The sequence below is a fragment of the Aedes aegypti genome, chromosome 2 (assembly GCF_002204515.2).
Source record: "Aedes aegypti strain LVP_AGWG chromosome 2, AaegL5.0 Primary Assembly, whole genome shotgun sequence".
NCBI classification, from domain to species: Eukaryota; Metazoa; Arthropoda; class Insecta; order Diptera; family Culicidae; genus Aedes; species Aedes aegypti.
The window spans coordinates 260238636-260259580 of record NC_035108.1 but is presented as its reverse complement, the minus strand read 5'-3'; positions in this window follow the sequence as shown (position 1 = coordinate 260259580).

Below are 20945 nucleotides of genomic sequence, written 5' to 3'. Positions count from 1 at the left end.
ATTTAGGAGCGGAATTAAAAGGTACACGGTACTCCATCTACTTTTTCTAATAATTAAAATATGTATACCAGTTGTTTGATCTTGTTCAAAAAATTCACAAATTTTATTTTTGATGTATATAAAAAATATGCAATGCGTTGAAATATTCATTTTTTGAGCACCAATTGTCATCAATTAATAATTTCAATGTGTAAACTTACTTGAACTCAACAAAAAAACAAGAAGATGGGTACCGTCGATGGGGGTGACAATGGGTCTGGGGGGTGAGATTGGGTCAAAACGGAAAAATAAGTATAACGCATGTACTTTATTTTGTTTTGTTATATTAGTAGAAGGATTAAAGTCGTTTTAATAAACTTCACACGTATTTTCCGGAATCCATTTGATTTTTCCACAAAAATTTCATTTTTTTCGGTGCGGTTCCTAAAACATTAAAAATGGGGGGTGAGAATGGGTCAAGAAACAACGATGGTGAATGAAATCACAAGTCTACTTTTTTGTCGTTTTACGGTGCCATGTGTACTCTTTCTTCATTAAGATGTGTTTATTCTTTCTAAATACAGCATCGCTGAAACATCAAACAAGTCTAGTTGAGGATTCCGTGAATTGAATAACAATGCAACGCATTTTTGACAACTTTTCAAACCAGCAACTGTTTTTCTTGCGCAACAACATCGTAATATTTTATCAAAGGGTTTTTTATTTCCTTATTTATTAGTGTTTTCATATTATAGAAACAACTCACGGAAGTATAAAGGAGCTGGATCGCTGAAATACCGGGATTATGACGTCAACATCTGCCTAAAATGTATTGATCGTGAATTGTCGCACCGAAATTTAACTAATTGCGAAGGTTTAAAAAAATCACTGTTTCTGTAAACTTTTGGGGAAACTGAATAAGCTTTATGGCAATGGGAATGAGACTTTGAAAACAATTTGAGGAGAAAAACGAGAAAATTGTCTGTAAACTTGACGATAAATGCTGGGTTTACATATTTTTTCTCTAAGCTCATCAATTTTTTGCTATAATTGTTCTTTAAGGCGCAAGTAAAAATGAAGCAAATGTCAAAAATCAAATAGCAGTTCAACAAATCGGAAAAAATAAAAACACACAGCCTTTTTATTTTGCAAATAAAACAGCCGTGTGTTTTTATTTTTGTCGATTAGTCGATTTAAACGACAAAAACTGGTTTTTCACTTTTGGCATTTGCTCCATTTTTACTTGGGCCTTAAAGTGGATTTATCATACTTGTGAAACACCTTAGATGTCTTTTCGTCTTTTTTGCATCGTGTTTCATCATTATTTTTCAGCTGTGAATGGTTTTGCAATCATATTCTCAGAAACAAGTTATTTCAATTACAGTGACCCAATGTCACCCCCTGTATGGGGTGAGATTGGGTCATTTTTCATTCACTTATAGCGCCGAAGTGAATAAATATTTTTCTATTTTTTTTGGACAGTTGTTGAAGTACCGTCAAAGTATAAACACACCAAATTTGAAGTTTGTTGGAGTTAAATTGCGAAAACTTTTCAATAAATAAATCGTACATATCCTTTTTTGACCCATTCTTACCCCCAACGACGGTAATAAAATATAGAATAAATATATAAACGCATAAATAATAATTTTGCATTCAACTCTCCATAACTCAATACTAAAGAGACTATCGAGTTAGGGAGGTATCGAGTTGCTACATCGTGATTGACCAGAGCAATCAAAGTTGCGCAGAGGTTTAATGGATGGTGCTTGGGATTAGCTTACCATTGCTAGTTAGAAAACCATTGTTATTAGAATCCGAAGAATCTTCGGCATCTCCACAATTGCCATGGAAAGGATATTGGGTTAGCGAGATAAGGGGATTTTTTTTATTATCGGACAATATGTGCCGAATTTTCCCGATTTGTATGGAAGTTTTATCGGAGGTAGAGCTCAAAGATACATGGTCAAAAGTTAAATTCAAAAAAAAATTCTAGTGGTCTGTTTTCTCGGAAAACTTTAGATGAATTTTCACGATTGCATAAACATACCTCAAATTTAAAAAAATATATCTCCTAAATTATGCATCGAAGAACAAAAGTTTTTTTTAGTGAAATCGAAAGGAAATTTTCACAGCAATCTTTTGGTAAGTTATAAGTCAAGGAAATTTCCATTACGAAAAGATCCTGGACCGACCGGGAATCGAACCTCGATACCTTCAGCATGGCTTTGCTTTGTAGCCGCGGTCTCTAAGCACTCGGCTAAGTAAGGCCCCAACATCCCAAGATCCAAATACAATGTACTGAAATACTTATTTTCTGCATTGATTTGCATATAGAGGTTCGGCGAACATGTTTGTGACAAAATTAAAATTTCAGATTACACTCAAAATTTATTTAGCTAAGAATTTGAGATAACCCTCATTATTTTAAAACATTTGCTAGTGAATCAAAACTTGAAGCGATAACATTTTTTTTATATACATTTCATTATAGAAGTCTAACGAATGTGTTTGAGTTTTGTTGTAGACTGTTTGCCTGTAAATCAAAATCATGGTGATAACAAGTCAACACATCAAAGCAGAAAAACACCTAAAAATTCTTTTACTTAACCCTCTAATACTCAACCCTGCATTTAGACAGGGTATACTTTCGAATGTTGTGTATTTTTGCGTAGCTCGGAAAACAACATGATTTTATTTTTGGCTTAAACCTTGGCTCATAATAGGCATATAAGGAAAGTTTTCTATGACTTTTTGAAACTTTTTTGTATTTTTTAAAAATTATTTAAAAAATTGTATTTTGTATAACCTTCAAATGCCTGGAGTTCATTTAACTGTAATATCAAAACGTACCTTTTATGTTTAGTACCTTATCACAGAACAAGAGCCTGGTAGAATTAAAATAATTTCAAATCTGTTTTTCCGTTAGTTACACGGAAAATAAAATATGTTCCAGCAAAAACATAAGTATTTAATATTTTCGAAAGTATCGTATTTTTTTTGTTTTGCCAAAAATCAGTTACCAGAAGAGGCATGAAGAAAAAATGAAAAACGATAGGGATGTCCAAAAATATAGAAAAAAAAAAAAAAATAAAAAACCAAAATTCACAAATTTGCGAATAAAAATAAATCATTGTCCAAAACGTGTTTAGAACGATTTTTGATAACGAAAAATTATATTTAGATCAAAAATAAAAATTTGGGTATTAAAGGGTTAAAAAGGTACGAAAAAGTGAAGACATCAGCCTGTTAGCCTGTAAATTAAAATGCAAAGCAATGACATATTTTTAGCTTAATTTAATTTTAGATGTCCATTGAACATGTTTGAGCAGATATGAATTACATTACAAATAATTCACATAATTTTAATGTAAACGGAGCACAAACTTCTACAGGTTTCACCCGAAAATATCTTAACAGGTTTGAAATAAAATATAAATGAGTGGCTAACTCAGGGAGATTATGTGAAACACAAGAAAAGGGCAAGCACACATTGTACGTAGAGTGATAGTGTTCTATAGTCCACTCAATTGGCGATTGAGTGCAGAAAACCTGAGTATACAACGTTCAAATTGCTTGTATCGGTCCTGAAGTTGACCGTTTTCGTGTCACAGAAAATGTGACACATTTCAAGAATTTGTAGGGCTTGTAACCGGTTGTCGTGATGATTTTTGATGGACTGCTTTGGAAGAAATAACGCCTTAAGCAAAATTCAAAACTATGTCGCAAAAACAAGCTTTTGATCCCAAATAATTTTTCTGGATTGTTATGTTTTATGTTGTTGTTAAACCAGTAAAAATCTCTAGAGAGGATTAAAATTAAATTCTGAAGATGATTCTGAAGCTACATCTCTTGTGATACGAAAGAATCACATAAAAAAATTGGAACTATTATCTAATAAAATTATAAATAAATTGAAGCAAACAAAATCCTGTCACGATAAACACTTTATATATTTAGGGTAAGTTAGGTCAAGTTTATTAAAAATCGTTTTTTTTTATCTATGAACTCAATTGAGGTATCATTATCTGACCATGTCCCCCGTAAACACTTATTATCTCATGCTTGATAGCTTGCTTTTCAAAACCATATATTTGAGATAGCCTGTTTTGAAAAAAGAAGAAAATTAATGCTAGCGTTTTTGAATGTTGGGATTTTATGTTTCTGGTATAACTCTGTCCGTGGAACACCTTCAAAAGTTCAGAAAAAAAACGTTATTTAACACGTATAGGCCTGAGTGAAAGCAAAAATGCTAAACCCTCACCGCTCAGCGATTTATTAACGGATTCAAATGATTTTTTTTTCAGTATACTGGCATACATATCTAGTTTCTAGAAGTGTCCAGAAGAACTTGGAAATATTTCTGTGGCCGAAGTTAAACCGGTGGGTCACTGGGTCAAGTCATCGCTCAAAAGGTTTTAGTATTTTTGCTTTCATTCGGGCCTATACCGGTTAAAATTTTGCGATTTACAAGATAATTTAAGGGCAGCTCATTAAGACCTGACATAATAAGGCCATTTTTATTGATATATTACCGCAAATAAAATGACAGCCAAAGAAAGAGTATATCGGAGGTCGGACTCGATTGTCCGGATTATCGATTTTTACTTCACTCCGGATAATCGAATAACTAAAAGAAAAACTAAAATCTGCGATAAAAGAACATAAATACTACGTCCAAAACTGCAAAACCATTCATATTGTATATTGCAGTACCAAATTATCTCAAATTAATTAGCTTAGCTTAGCTTAGCTTAGATTGACTACACATATCAATGGTTGCTATTCCGTGATTGACCGAAGTCAGTGAATATGCACAAAGAATCAACTAGAAGTTCGGCTGGGATTGGCCATAATCTTCTTCAGTGTGCATAATTCAGTGCCTCTATTTATACATGGTCAATAACGGCGCCGGCCACGTCCTTGCAGTCAGGTGGGATTTAGGGGAGGAATGTTAGTGTGTAACCTTTGCTATTTGGAGACCGTGTTTTCCTCTGCATCTCCACAAAGGTTACTGGGAGGGATGGTTGTTAATGGGGAGGATCGTTGGGTCACAGGATTCACTTTGATAAGCGATAAGACCATGATAAACGATTATTTGTGAGCATACTTAGGAATATAATATTTTCAATTGACATGAAAAATTTTCAAATATGAGAAAATAATGTCGTTACTTGAAGTGACGAACCATTCAAAGTTTGTTGAACAAATAGCTAAAAGCAACAGCTGCTAGGATGTTTTACTCAAATTGAAAAAAAATCTATTGGCTGGACCATCACATAATATTCTTATGCCGACACTTACAGTGGCGCACCATTCTAGCACAGACAAACAGACCGAACCATTCAATGCTTTTTTTTATTTATAAAAATAAAGGTAAGAGATTTTATATAAAAAAATATAAAACAAAAAAGTTATGAATAAGAGTTTATGCTGACACTTACAGTGACGAACCATTCATAGTTTGTTTAAAAATCATATTTATGTAACGATTAAATGTGCGGTCATACATATTTTACAGATTAAAAAAAAAGCATGAAACGAGCTCACCAATTGATCCTTCATCCTTGAGTGAGCAGCCACAATCCACTTTCAGCTTCACTCGTGTGCTCGGCCATATAAAAGCACTAAGAAAAGACCGCGTCACCCGAGAGGGAAAAATAATGACGATTTCTCGGGTTTTTTCGACGCACTGCCCGGCAGAAAAGAACGCGGCACCCGAGAGGCAAAAAACTGACGACTTCTCGGCAGTTCTCGACGCACTGCTCGGACTTTCTCGATGCACTGCCCGGCAGAAAAGAACGCGGCACCCGAGAGGGAAAAAACTGACGACTTCTCGGCCATTCTCGACGCACTGCTCGGACTTTTTCGATGCACTGCCCGGTAGAAAAGAACGCGTCACCCGAGAGGGAAAAAAAAAACTGACGACTTCCCGGGCTTTCTCGACGCACTGCCCGGCAGAAAAGAACGCGGCACCCGAGAGGCAAAAAACTGACGACTTCTCGGCAGTTCTCGACGCACTGCTCGGACTTTCTCGATGCACTGCCCGGCAGAAAAGAACGCGGCACCCGAGAGGGAAAAAACTGACGACTTCTCGGCCATTCTCGACGCACTGCTCGGACTTTTTCGATGCACTGCCCGGCAGAAAAGAACGCGGCACCCGAGAGGAAAAAAAAAACTGACGACTTCCCGGGCTTTCTCGACGCACTGCCCGGCAGAAAAGAACGCGGCACCCGAGAGGCAAAAAACTGACGACTTCTCGGCCATTTTCGACGCACTCAGTACCAAATTATCTCAAATTAATGCATACAAACCAAAAAACAAGACTGTCAAAAAACAAACTTGGGATAATCGAGTCTAAAATTCCGGGTAATCGAATGATCGAGTCGCCGGATAATCGAGTCTCCGGATAATCGAGTCCGACCTGTATAGGGAAGATCGGGGCCATCCTTAGCCCAGTGGTCCGCGGCCACAAAGCACAGCCATGCTGAAGGTGTCTGGGTTCGATTCCCAGTCGGTCCAGGATCTTTTCGTAAAGGAAATTATTATTATTATTATTAGCTTTATTAGCGAGAGTTTCAGCCCATGGCTGGTTCATCTCCAAGGGTAAAGGAAATTTCCTTGACTTTCCTGGGCATAATGTTTCAGTGACATTTTTCATATTTTGAAAAAAAAAAATGGGCTTAAACTCTAAAGCTTTGTAATTTTTTAATACGTTAAAATTTTTGAACAATATTTCTACACATCCTTGTGTTACTTTCAAACAATAGAATGTAAATTGATAATCATGAAAAATCGTAATCCAAACCTCTGATAGAACGATTTTTTGATGGACTATGTATACTTGGTTCACTCTGACTGAACTAAAGACCGCCGTTCAGTGAGTTGGTTCACTCTGACTGAACAATTTCTAGAAAAATAATAATCATTTAATGTTTGCATGGTCAAACTGGGTGTATATCTCTAAGATAAACAGATTATCAAGATCCCACGACACCAGTATCTTGAATTCTTCAATAATCCATATCGTCAATTTCAAAATCTGTAACATAACGATAACTTGAAAATTCAAGTTTTGCAGGGTCAGGGCATTGAAGACCAGAAATATTCAAATATGCGTTCAATCAGAGTGGACCAAGTGAACATCTTGAATACCGACCAAAATATACTGGTCCAATAACCGGGTGCTAGGGCATTCCATACATACACTATAGAACTACCATAAACTTTTACCGGACTCTGAAATCGACTCAAAAAATGCAATAATCAATCAGTTTATTGCTTTTCAACACTTGGTCCGCTCTGTCTGCACAGAAATTGTTGCAATGTCTGACCACCCATTCAAATATGGTAAATTGTCAAAAATCCAAATCAAATGCATCGAATTAAGTAATATTCATGAATATCTATTGATAGATGAGTAGAAGAATCATTCGGTGTCGGAAAATCTTACAAATCTCTTGCAATTAGCGCGCTGATCATTTTCGCTGTTATGGTAATAAGCACTTGGTCCACTCTGACTGCATACTTTTATCGAATTTTATTGATCATCCGAAGTAAATTTATTGCATATCTCTCGCAGTTTACAGCATTCATTAAATCTGATCAGAGTGAAATGGAGGTAGGGTAATTTCACATCTAATGAAAGAATACTCGCGAAACATTAGTAAAGGACTATGTACAAATGAGAGGCTCTCTTTGTTTACTTTCTCTTTGATCAATTACTGAGTCACATTAACCTCTTCTGTTGCGTTTTTTGTATGTCAATCAATTTCGACACAGATATTGAAGATTTTTTCATTATAAAAAAAATCAAACAAATCTTAAAGAAAGAAGAACAATAAAGTTTTTGTAACTTTAATATTTTTGGGATAAACAATTATGCTAACGGTAAACAAGTTGACTATGAGCAAATTATGAATTCATTAATGAACATACTATATAAGCTCAACACGTTTGAGAACCCATGCGCTACACATCGAACCGGGAGAGCCAGTCAGAGCACATGTGCGCGTATCGTTTTTGTTTACACCGGAGAAACCCCCTCAATCCTACCTGAGTCCACTTTCTTTGTCTGCTTACCCCCCATACCACAAAGCTGCTAAGCAAACATCCCACGATATAAAGTAATAAAGCAGAGAGCCATCCAAAGACTAAAACGTGAGCTGAGCGCCACTAACACAGAACCACGCTTGATCCGCCGGAGCCCCATTTGCTCCAGGATTCTAAGAGAGACCGACAACCATGACGACGACGACGACTAAGGCACCAACACCAGCAGAGCCCCCCAGAGTTCAAAAACATTACGCGCTCTGCTTTGCTTTTTCCCCATGACTAAACAAAGAATGCCCATCCAATGCCTCGAAATCCAACGCAAGAGAGCGCACTCCCTCACATCTTCGGCCAGCGATATGTACACACAGAGCAGCGAGCGAGCGACCGATGAGCGGAGTGGAGCGCGATGGCGGTCGCAGTCAGTGATGGCGGCGTGGGGAGGCTTGGTGGGGGGAGGGAGACCGTGTCTACCATCAGAACCCCCAGCTCCCGGGGCAAGCGGGTGCAGTGGGGGAGCGGTGCGGTGAGGCGTACGGCGTATATGCGGACTTCCTTTCTTTCTTTCGGGTTCTGGATTGGGGGCCCCGCATTCTCTGCATAACGACTGCTGCTTCACGGTGTGTTTGAAACTGTTATTAACGAAAAATGTCCACTGAACCTACGACTAAATATCACTTTGAACGCTGAATGTGAAACTTACGGTTATCTGATGTGCTTTGAAAGATGTACTGTGCTTTGAACATAAATATATCCCTTGAAAATGGCACTAAATCCTAAAATCACTATAACTTTCATTTCCCAAAACGAAATATTATCAAATTCACGGGAGGATGCAAGGTAATACTTCTCGAATGGTGAAAGCAAAATTTATGATTTTTTTGTTAATAACGCATTCAGACACGCCGTGGACAGCTGCTTCGCTAGCTCCGATCAACAGACCACCACCCTCTCCTTCCTCGCCGCACCCCCACAGTTTCAGCGTCCTCGCTTGTATCACGCGCGCGCCCCCCGCATGCTGTTTATTGCCCCCTTAGTTATAGGAAGAAGCCGTCGTGAGTAGTCACCAGAGCACAGCTCGGCAGACGGTGCAGTTTGGATCAAGGGTAACGACAACCGACAACAACAACAGCAAAGGAGACGACAACGGCGCGATGACGACAACAATAACAGCAACAGTTTTGTGGCAGTTTGGTTTTTGTTTCGAAATTCGCATTCGGCAGACACGGTTCTTTATCAGACGAAGAATAAACGATTGTTGAGATGCTTTGTGTTCCCCGGGAGCACATCCAATCAATTTTCAATACAGCAAACTATTTGAGTGTAAGTTGATTTTATCAGTTAAGGTAGGAGAAGGGTTGAAATAGTTGGACCGATTTCAACGGAGAAGTTATATTTTGTGAAGGGGATTAAATCAGCAAACTGGATTGATGAGAATACTCTTATAAGTTATTAACGTTTTTCAGGACATCAAATGAATATCCTAGAATTAATCATAACTTCAATTCAATAACATTAACGATAAATGCGATGAATGTTCTCATAAATTAATTGAGTAATAATTGAATTTTATCACTATAAATACCAAGAGCGTAGCCATCTTCCATCTGAGGAACGAATAAGCCTTAAATTTGTGTTACAAAATTTAACGCAATATACAATTTCTTGAAATTCTTCGCACCCTCCTGTTATCTATTATCTATTTTTCTAAATTGAACATTACGCTACGAAGAACATCGAGCCTTTACTTTCGTGAGCAATCGGCAAATTATATTCCAAAACGTGATTAAAAAGTTCATTTTCTCGACTGAATAACGGATTCAATTATCAGATTGTAGGTATCACTCGATTGGAAGAAGGGCTGGAGCAATTGGTGTGCAGTAAGAAGATCATCTTTAGTTCACTGCAGAATGAGACTGCTAGAACACAATAGTGAAATTCCTTAAAGAATGCTTTAACCCTCTAATACCCAACCCCGCCTTTAGACGGGGTACACTTTTTAATTTTGTGTATTTTTTCGTAGCTCGGAAGTTAAAATGATTTTATTTTTGGCCTAAACCTTGACTCAAACCACGCATATAAGAAAAGTTTTTTTATGATTTTTGAAACTTTTTTGTATTATTGAAAATTGTATTCTTATATAACCTACAAATGCCTGGGATTCATTTAACGTATATTATAAAAAATCGTACCTTTTATATTTTTCTACGATCAACCTATCACAGAAGAAGAGCCTGATGGTATTGAAATGATTTCAAATCTATTTTTCCGTTAGTTACACGGAAAATAAAAAATGTTCCAGAAAAAAAAATTAAAAAATTCATATTTTCAAAAGTATAGTAAAAACTCAAATTTTTATTATTGTCAAAAATCAGTAACCAGAAGAGGCTTCAAGAAAGAATTGAAAAGGATAGGGATGTTCAAAAATAAAAATAATAAAAATCAAAAACCAAAATTCATAAATTTGCGAAGAAAAATAAATCATTGCCCAAACCGTGTTTAGAATGATTTCAGATAATGAAAAATAATATTTAGATCGAAAACAAAAATTTGGGTATTAGAGGGTTAAAGCAGGTCTTCTCAATCTTTTCAAACTAAGTGTCAAATCTCAGTAATAATATAGTGCAGCCTGTCATTTTTATTCAGTGCACTAAGATATTTTTGGATGAAACGAGCAAAAGTTAGTTAGTAAACAGTGTATTTTAGCAAATTCGAAAAAAAGACAGCCGTTGCTGAACATCCTACCGTAAGGGCGCCATTCGCCACTCATTTAGCAGCATTTCAACATGTTATCGGATGATCGATATTTTTCACAACGTTTTGCACTAGCAGCAAGATAAAACATTTGTTTTTGCAGTGAAAATGTTGAAATCTGTAAGGGTATCGAATAACATCTATGGCAATGATACAGGTTTAAGCCGCCAATCATCGCTCATCTTTAGTATGAGGCCCTATTTACAACACTAGTTGCAATTAATTTTCTTTCTTTAGCTGGTTTCCCAGAATCTTCCCAGAATCTTGTTTAGATCTTTCCCAGAAACCCATTCCCCAGAATAAGACATTCCTCAGAATGGGACATTTCAAAGATAAATAATTGTAGGAAATTTTTTTTTTTTTTTTTTTTTTTTTTTTTTTTTTGTCGGTAGCGATAGGGGTAGTACTGGCACTCTTAATCTGCCCTAAGCTCCTTCCCAGCATTTGCTTTTATAAGCCTCTATTGCGTTCATCACACAGACGTTCCTAAGCAATGTTGCTCAAATGGTCACTGTGTACGCTAGCAGCAATCAGCCCTTGCCGTAGTTTTGCAGTCTAGTAGTTCAGACTGCTATCAAACTATGATAAGGCCTGAAATGCTACTAGAGTGGTTAAAGTGAAGAACGAAATAGTTTTATTAAAAGGTCCTCATTCCCCATTTCATTTCATCACTCACTATCGTCACTTTTATTTTCGACACTATCACGTATATCACCGATTATCACTCATCAACTTTCGTAATACACTTCAGATATACTTTCTATTATATCACTTTTCACATCACACCATTTTCATATAAATCTGTTAGCATTACTAAGTAATTTAAAGATATTCAATTTAAATGTATCATTATTTTTGTTGCTGTAGAGTCATTACTATTCAAACTACGATTTAGCACTATGATCAAGAAAGTTACATTAAAAAAAAATCACTTCGATCCATTCTTCTGCACTCGCTGTCACTAACACTTTTATCATGTACGTTTGAAGAACTAGGCAATTAAGTTTATATTCAGAAAAATGATTGCACAATGTATTATGGCCATTATTAAATTAGTAGAGTTCACATCATTATTATTATATTTTTAACAAAACTATCAGAATCACTTCCACCTTAATTTTTAAGTATAATTTAATTATAAAATCACAATTAGCAGCTTCACAATCACTAAATTTAATAACGACGAGTGTAACGCACAGTTTCACCAAACACCCATTCTTATGTTGCATTATAAAACGATTGATCACACGTTGGCTTCGAAACTTAACCACCATTGCTGATTTGTACAAAGGATGCTACAGCTCGTGTAAACGAATTGAAACATCAAACAACCAGCACTGGTTTATAAGTAACTAATGAGCCCTGGCGGTCCCTCCGTTCGAAGAGAACCTGATAATATGCCGAAACATATTAACAGATCCTCCGCCTGAATGCAGCCGTTTCATGATAAATCATGAACCGTTGGAGGTATGCCAAAGTATTGGGAAGGTGATATATTTCACAGACGGGTATTATTATGGTGCACCTTCTACTTTGGCACCGTCAAACCCTGTGATCGTGGCCAGGGAAATAATTGTAGGAAATTTTTGGGCTGTTAAAATCCTGGTAAATGGTAAATAGTGAACACAAATAACTGGAAAATTTAGCGAAAATCAAATTTTAGTTTTCATAGCTAAAATTTTTGATTTTCTTTTGTTTTTAACGACGAAACTTTTTGTTTGTTTCAGTCTTTTATTAACTAAATGGAGAATCTACAAATTAATAAATCAAAAAATTCCAGTTTATTACAGCGCCCCCTATGGTCGGATATGTTATTAGAACCGTATGGACGATTTTCATATATTTGGATGATTTTCTCCTTACAAACTTCAAGCTCGTAAAAACCCTTCCTCAGAGTTGATGGATGCTGCTCCGCATCTATCCTCTAATTGATTAAAGTAGTTTGCTGTAAAAAGGAATTATCAAAGGCAAAGGAAATTTTCTAGTGTATTTATGTTTCATTTAATTACGAAGGCAATAAACCTAGGAAGAACAACCAATGTTCTAAGGAAGGGAGAATATGCTATGAAAGCAAAAAAAAAACAAATTCCATCAATTTATTTCGTGAATATAAAGAATATTACAGTGATACAAAACACCTTAAATACAATAAGAAAGAACAGCCAATTTAAAAAGAAGGCAGAATAACTATGAAAACAAAACAAATAATTTTTCGAATAGCTTGGGTAAAGTTTGATCATAAAACATAGTATGACATATGTAAGAGCAGTTTATCTTGAACAGTTTTGCTACTCTCCCAAGAATGTTGGTTTCCCGAATGTCGTTTCCCCCGAACGCCAGTTCCCCAAATACTCCGTTTTCCAGAATAGCCCAATTCCCCGAAAAGTTTTTGCTCTCATAATTGTCATAACTTTTTGTGTGTCAAGGTAATGAACGAACCGGTCATCTGATATGCACCCTTCTTGATTCAACTTGCCTCAACTAGCCAGTTCCTAAAGTCTATTCGTGTACCTGTTTAAACTGCATCGCTTTTCGAGACAACGGGTCATTCGGGCTTTCGGTGAAACGGGTCATTCTGAGAGCTGGCATTCGGGGAAAAGTTACACAATCGTGTTAAACAGCTTTTAAACAGCATTTTCTCCATTCTTTGGCTAAAACCTCCCCACCCCATATATCACCAAGTAATTTATGGGCGGCTTCTTAGATGGTTTGCCTGAGACAAGCAAACACTTAAAAGGTTTTTTTGGACTTAACATGTATTCGCTTGAGATCCATAATGATGATTTTAACGAAATATTATTTTGGGTGAATTAATGTCGATGTTCGGGATTTGAAGCGTCTGGGAATTCAAATCAATTGGGTAAGAACATTTTTTAACGACAAAAGACTAAATAAAACCAAATTTATTTTTCCCGCTCTTTAAAAATGTATTAAAAAATTCTGGAGAATGTCCAATTCTGGGGAATGGTTTTCTGGGGAATGTCCTATTCTGGGAAATGTCCTACAACCATTATCTTTGTATGACAACATATTTAACTGTGGTAGCTAAGAAGCATCCTTCGACCGCCATAATAAAATCATTGTTGAACTCCTATTTGCCGCCTCAAACAGACTAAAATTATTTTTTCTAAATAATACATAATAAATCAAATGAATTTCGTTCTTATACGTTCCATTTTGGTATACTAATGCATGCTGATAACTTTCATTCCGAAAATATGTTCAGATTTTTCAAAACATTTCAATGAACGGTGAATGTCGTCCTTACGGCACTTAGCATTCTGTTCCCTTACTAGGATACTATGATAATCTGAACCTGGTTTATGTGAGGATTGTGTTCAGGATCATGAGGAGTTTCTGAGAATCCTACTAAGAATGCAATAAAAAATCCACATATAATTGTGACAGAATCCCATCTAATGTTCGCAGGAATATGAGATTTGTGCATAACATACGTCATTCTTCTTCTTCTTGTCGTTTGCGTCCTCAATGGGACAGGGCCGGCTACTCAGCTTAGTGTTCTTATGAACACTTCCACAGTTATCAACTGAGAGCTTTCTTTGCCTAAGTTGCCATTTTCGCATTCGTATATCGTGTGGCAGGTAGATGATACTCTATGCCCAGGGAAGTCAAGAAAACTTCCATTACGAAAAGATCCTGGACCGACCGGGAACTGAACCCTGACACCTTCAGCATGGCTTTGCTTTGTAGTCGCGGACTCTAACCACTCGGCTAAGGAAGGCGTCATTATTTAGCCCAAAAATCATTTGAGAATTCTCCAAGTATTTTCAAAATAATAAGAGAATATTTAGAAAAATCGTTAAAGTATGGTAAGTTTCATTGAAATTAAATGCTATTGTTAGTTTTAGTTATACGTCTTGGTATGTTCTTTCGAGCCTAAATTAGAAGAACAGTCAACCAACCAGATATGAAAAAAATCCTCGTGGATCCTGCTCTAGAAAAAAAACATCTCGGAAATTCCCCTCAAATTTTTCAACCCACTATACAGGAAAGCTCCAGAGATTTTACACGGCATTTCTCAACAATTATCTAGAACTCATCCACATATGTTCTATTTTGAAAACCTTCAGAAACTTCATCCGGAATAAATTCAGAGGTTCTACTATAGATGTGTAATGAAACCACTTCAATCAATTTTGCAACACTTCACCAGAATTTATGCATATTACACTCTTAGCATATATTGGAATATATTTTTAAGGTTCTTGAATTTTTCTTGAAAATTTATTAAGATTCTCGAATAAATATATTAAAGATTTTTTCCATCAATTTCTTCAGAGCTAGGGTTTACTTCAACTCGAGATTTGCATCTTCAAAGCTGTGGTGTCAATGATTACAATAGGACAAAAAAAAGTAAAATGGTGTATTCTCCAGTATAATGTGTAAAGGCCAATTTTACCAAGAAATTCTGACGAAAAGCATAAGAAATTTGCTTGATGTTGAACCGGTGCATTTGGGTGAAAAAGTACTACATATAATAAAGTTTGTAATAATCTTCCAGGAGTTTCTCTAAGGAAATGTTGGTTTTTCTAAGGAATTTTAGGAAACATCTAGGGGGCGATCCATTAATTACGTAAGACAATTTTCGGGGTTTTTCAACCCCCCCTCCCCCATGGTAAGATTTTTTGTATGAACATTAAAAATAAATTATATGGCGCGTAAGAAATCTCAAACCCCCCTCCCCCCATAAACCCTTACATAATTAATGGACAGCCCCTAGGCCACTCCTAGGCCATTTCTATGATAAACTAATTGTGAATCTCCAAAAGGAACTTAAACAAAGTTTTTTAAGGATTTTTGAAAAAAAAAAAATGTGCATGATGCGATTGAGGAAATACATGTGCTTGTGGCTGGATTCAGTCCTGGGAGATTACGAGAAAAATTACGGAAAAATTACCAAGAATTCGTAAAAAATAGTCATATTCTGAGTAGTGCTTACGAAAAAATTGTAGAGAAATCTATGGAGAAGAGCCCACATAAATCATTACTAATTCTTGGAGTCACGGTGCTCCCCTGACCGTTATTATCAGAAACAAATCTCCATGAAATCTATGTTCACCAGTCGTTTTCTATAGATTAGCTGCATGTCTGGGCAAAGAACCCGTTATGAAGTTACGTCCTTTTTATTGTAGAAGTCCACAAACTCAAAAGGAAATCAGAGACATTTATTTGGATTTTTATTGGCCGTGATTATAGAAATTATAAACCATCAAAATTTGATTAAAAGTAGGTGTTTTTAGTTATTTGTAACCTCTGGGAGGAGTTTTGATTGAGAAGATCGTCGAAATTTTGAGTAACGCTCTTTTTGAAAAGTAACTTTTAAAATTACTAAAGCCTGTCCACGTTAAATTTCGGACACCCAAATAATGGCAGCAAAAAAAAGTTACTCATAATTCAACAAAAACAATTGTTTATTTCAGAATAAAAGAGTTATATCTACAAAATAAACAGTTGACAAGGATGTTAATCCTTCTTTCTGTAAAATTCTCGAACTTTCTGTGGTACACCCGCCATCCGTGTCCGAAATTTATCGTGGACAGGCTTTAATTTTAAATAGATTCATTAGGTAATACCGGTAAATAATGTTGAAATGTTTTCGATAGTATATTGAACTTACATGCCGTCAAAGTCTATCACATTTGACTGATTTTTCATAGGCTCAAGCGATATAAGGCGTTAAGGAGCCAATTTCATTATACAACAATATTCTGGATAGTTTAGTGAAGTAATGAACGCACGATTCAGATTTCACGTTGTGTAAATTGTCTTTTATATCGAAGCGCAAGTTAACGTCGAAGAATACTTTCGGACTTGACTTTTAAGTTCAAATGGAATAAAACGAAATTAATGATGAAAGCATCGATGCAAAATGAAAAAAAAAAACAATGCAAACTATAGTACATCCGTTACTATTAATAGAAAACGACTGGTGAGCACAGATTTGATGGAGGTTTTTTTTCTGCTAATAACGGTCAGGGGAGCATCGTGGCAGAAATTTCTAAATTAATTCGAGAAAATTTCATTATTGTGGTTTTTGCCTCTAAAATTTAACACTAAATTCAGGAATCGAGTAGTGTTTGGTCCGTTGAATCTGGATTTACATCATTAAATTGGTGGTCACGTACATTTGCGTTACTCCGACAAAACGTTTAATGAGCCACATCCAATGTGAGTTTGGGGATGGGGAAGAACACCATTTTGCATGTGTACATCGTGTGGCAGGTACGAAGATACTCTATGCCCTGGGAATCGAGAAAATTTCCTTTACGAAAAGATCCTCGACCAGCGGGATTCGAACCCACGACATTCAGCATGGTCATGCTGAATAACTGCGCGTTTACCGCTACGGCTATCTGGGCCCTCACGGCTCATCTGCTTCATCCATTGCCAGTTTTTTCGCACCAAGGACATATATAATTTCTTGTTAATCTGGTAGCATTACAATACTCCTTTCTGGCGTAAACATCAAAATTCGATTTATTTTATATTGAGCGATTTTGCATGAAAATTGCGAAACTAATCTCTAATGAGTTTGCTCTCTCAGGAGAGCTCATTGATTGAGATTTGAGTCTAACAACACTGGTTGAGTGAATTTTCAATTTTCAAGCATTTTGACCATAAAAATAAAGTACAAACTACGGATTGGTTCGAAACGTTGGCAAAACTTAACAAAATCGTAGAATGAGTATGAAATTCGCACGGAAAGTACTTTAACTGTTACAACGGCAACACATATGGGGCGGTCCATTAATTACGTAAGACATGATAAGATTTTTTGTATGAAAATCCAATATAAATTGTATGGCTCTTATGGCAAACCCCTCCTCCCCCCATAATCCCTTAAGTAATTAATGGACAGCCCTTATGCTCTACTAACATTTTCCTTGTAGATCATTGATTTCGGTATAATTTTGTGTAGTATTTATTACTATTGATTCCGGCAAACTATGTCTTGCCATCAAGTAGGCTGTTGAAAGACACTATGAACTGTATTCACATACAAAATGACAATTTTTTTTTTACGGTTTCCTTAACTGTTCCGCAGAATCATCCAACATTTTTTCCTCACACTAACACACATCATCCTTGACGAATGTAGCAGTGAAAGGATCAGATGAATCCTTTGACTTGCTCCAATTTTGCAATTTCGTGACATACAAACACCATTCCATTTTTATTTATATAGATAGATATAATTTCAAATGTTCAATTCTAATTATTTCGACGGATGGATTGTCAATTTTTCCACAGTACAGAGCAGTTTATTTCCTACATGATATGATTTCTCGCGAAACATTACTAAAAAACCTATGTACAAATGAGAGATTCTCTCCTCTCTCACTCTCTTTCGATTATAACAGTGGAATACTAAAGCTTTTGAAAAGTTTTTCACTACAGATCGAAAGACAATTTCTTTGACTAGCGTTTCATACCAAAAACGCAACAGAAGAGGTTAATGTGACTCATTTATTGATCAAAGAGAAAGTAAACAAAGAGAGCCTCTAATTTTACATAGGTCCTTTAGTAATGTTTCGCGAGATTTACACTTACCTTTTTCGACGCATTTAAACACATCACAATCTAACTTTCAATCACTTAGCGACTGTATTAGGTTGAAAACCATTCACAATAAAAAAAAGTATTCGACTTAATCGGAAAGGTCATAAAGTCCGGTTCAAGAAATCATATATACCTTATATTGTTGTTTTATCAACTCACTTTTAATTCTTATCAATGTTCGAATCCTCTGAGCAGAATCTCAATAGAGAAACTTAAAAGTAGATGGTGTACCGTGTACCTTTTAATTCCGCTCCTAAATGCTTATCTTTGACAGACACGTATCCAGTGGATACGAGTAACTGACACGGAAGAAGACTGCAAGTGCTAGTCTAAATACGCGTATCTGTCAAAGATAAGCATTTAGGAGCGGAATTAAAAGGTACACGGTACTCCATCACTTTTAATGTTTAAAGCTTTTCAAATAATGTAATATTATAATCTAATTGTTTTGGAAAAAAACACTATATTTTTCTTTTTTTTTCATCAATGGCCGAAAAACTCTCAAGTCTTTTCAATTATGATTTATCGTATTGGCGGCTAACCAGCCGAGTGAAAGTATTAACAACTACAGAAAATCCAGACATTACATATGCTTTGCAATTAGTCTAAATACGACAAAAATGAAGTAAAATTTGCAACAAAAAAGTTGCGCGTATTCTCGAAGAGAATTGAACTTACTACTGAAAATTAACTAGACAGGGCGCGATACCGCTACCCCAAGCTGCATAGCAAACAAGTATATTGCTTGCCTGTGATTATCTCGCGAGAGTACATTCAGAAATAAATTAAAACTACTTACACAATATCAGAGATAATGAAATTCAATGGACCTTTGGCAATCTTTTGGCGAATCTCTCTTCAAGTGGATGGTGTCACGTCATACCTGTAAAAAAAGAAATTTCTCAATTAGATTTTTATGTCATTTCACAAACAAAAAGTGTTATTTTGAAAGAAATTTATGAATAATAGGTTTTAATTTGGCTCGCTTTATGTTCATACAAGCTTGAAATTTATCATTTGCAAATATAGCGATCGATCGCTATATTTGCAAATGATACACATTCACGGGTCGAGTTTTTCTAGAATTTGTCAGCTTCAGTGAGATTAAAATGATGATATAATGGTAGTTCAATGAATACTCAAATTCCTACAAAATAAACTACGACAGTTTAAGCTGCTTCACAGCTCTATAACTAATTCAAAATTTCCACCAGATCCGAAAACGATGTGACCTTATTATCCAATTGATTTCCTCTTCCATTTGTGGCAATTACAAACGGCGCATGGCCTTTGAACATTTGGATGTTTTCATTGAGTGATCCAGTGCAGATGATATACGATTAATCACCATTATCTCCTCTTAACTCAAGAACCCCCCCATTTACATGAATCCATCGCTTTTGAAATTATCAGCTAATCAGAACAATCCACCGGTGATCGTTTTTTTCCCCAATCTGGTGCGGCAAATTTGTTCCGCGGCAGGATTTTTAATAGAAACATCACAACAAAACCCCCATCGGTTCGGATTGCTGAAGAGACCGCATGTGAGCATCATTCTCAGCATCCAGCAGCCGGCATCCATTTGCGCCGTCATCTTCGTCATCGCGGCACATCATGCAAATAGAACTGCTGCTGCTGTTGCTGATCGATCGGTTCAAGCACCTTTCGAGAGAATGGAGGGTCCCTTTCCGGCGCAGCAGCGATCCTTCACCTCTCGCAAGCTCTTAAACTACGCACCACCCCTCATTCCGGTGATTTTGAACTCGATTAGGGTAATGCGGGGCAAAAGTTTGAACTTTAGGTTTTTCCCCAGTAAACACACCATCGTATATGATAGTATATAAGAGTACAAATGTGGAGGCGATATACGTACATCTTGCATGTAGCCTTATGGCGCATGTGCGTTTATCGCCTCCACATTTGTACTCTTATATCCAATCATATACGAGTTAGTGTTTACTGGGTCAGATGATATCTATTGAATGAAAAGTATTCAAGCTCAGGCTTGTTAGGTTAGTCATAGCTCAAGATATCTTAAAAACATATTACTAGAATTTTTCAAGTTTCATTTGTATTGAAAAATAAAAAATACTATAATAATTCAAAGGTGAACTTGAAAGTTCGCACTGAATACACGATAAGGTTATTACGAAAAAATCGTTTATGACGGTTCTTTTTACACTCATCTACACTAAACACCCTTAAACAAAAAAGTTGTAAAATTCAACGGGGCACCCCGTAGATATGTGCCTTAGGGTAAAAAAAAATTTCTCTCAAAATTTCAACTCATTTGGTTGCTCCCCCTGCTGGCGCATTCAATTCAAAGTTTGTATGGAATATTCGTTTCAAATATATTGAAAATTAACCCTATATCACTGTTTTGTTCCATATACTAGTCAACCGCGTTTGATTGAGCCCAGAATGACAAATTTACCAGTTGATACCCTAATGAGCATAGTTGCAGAAGGTTGTATCTGGATTTAAGCTCATTTTCATTAACCTTTCAAGTGTTGAAAGTTAGGCTTAGATCAGTTCTCCCGTACAATCACATATATGCATGTACCTTGTACCGCAGCTCG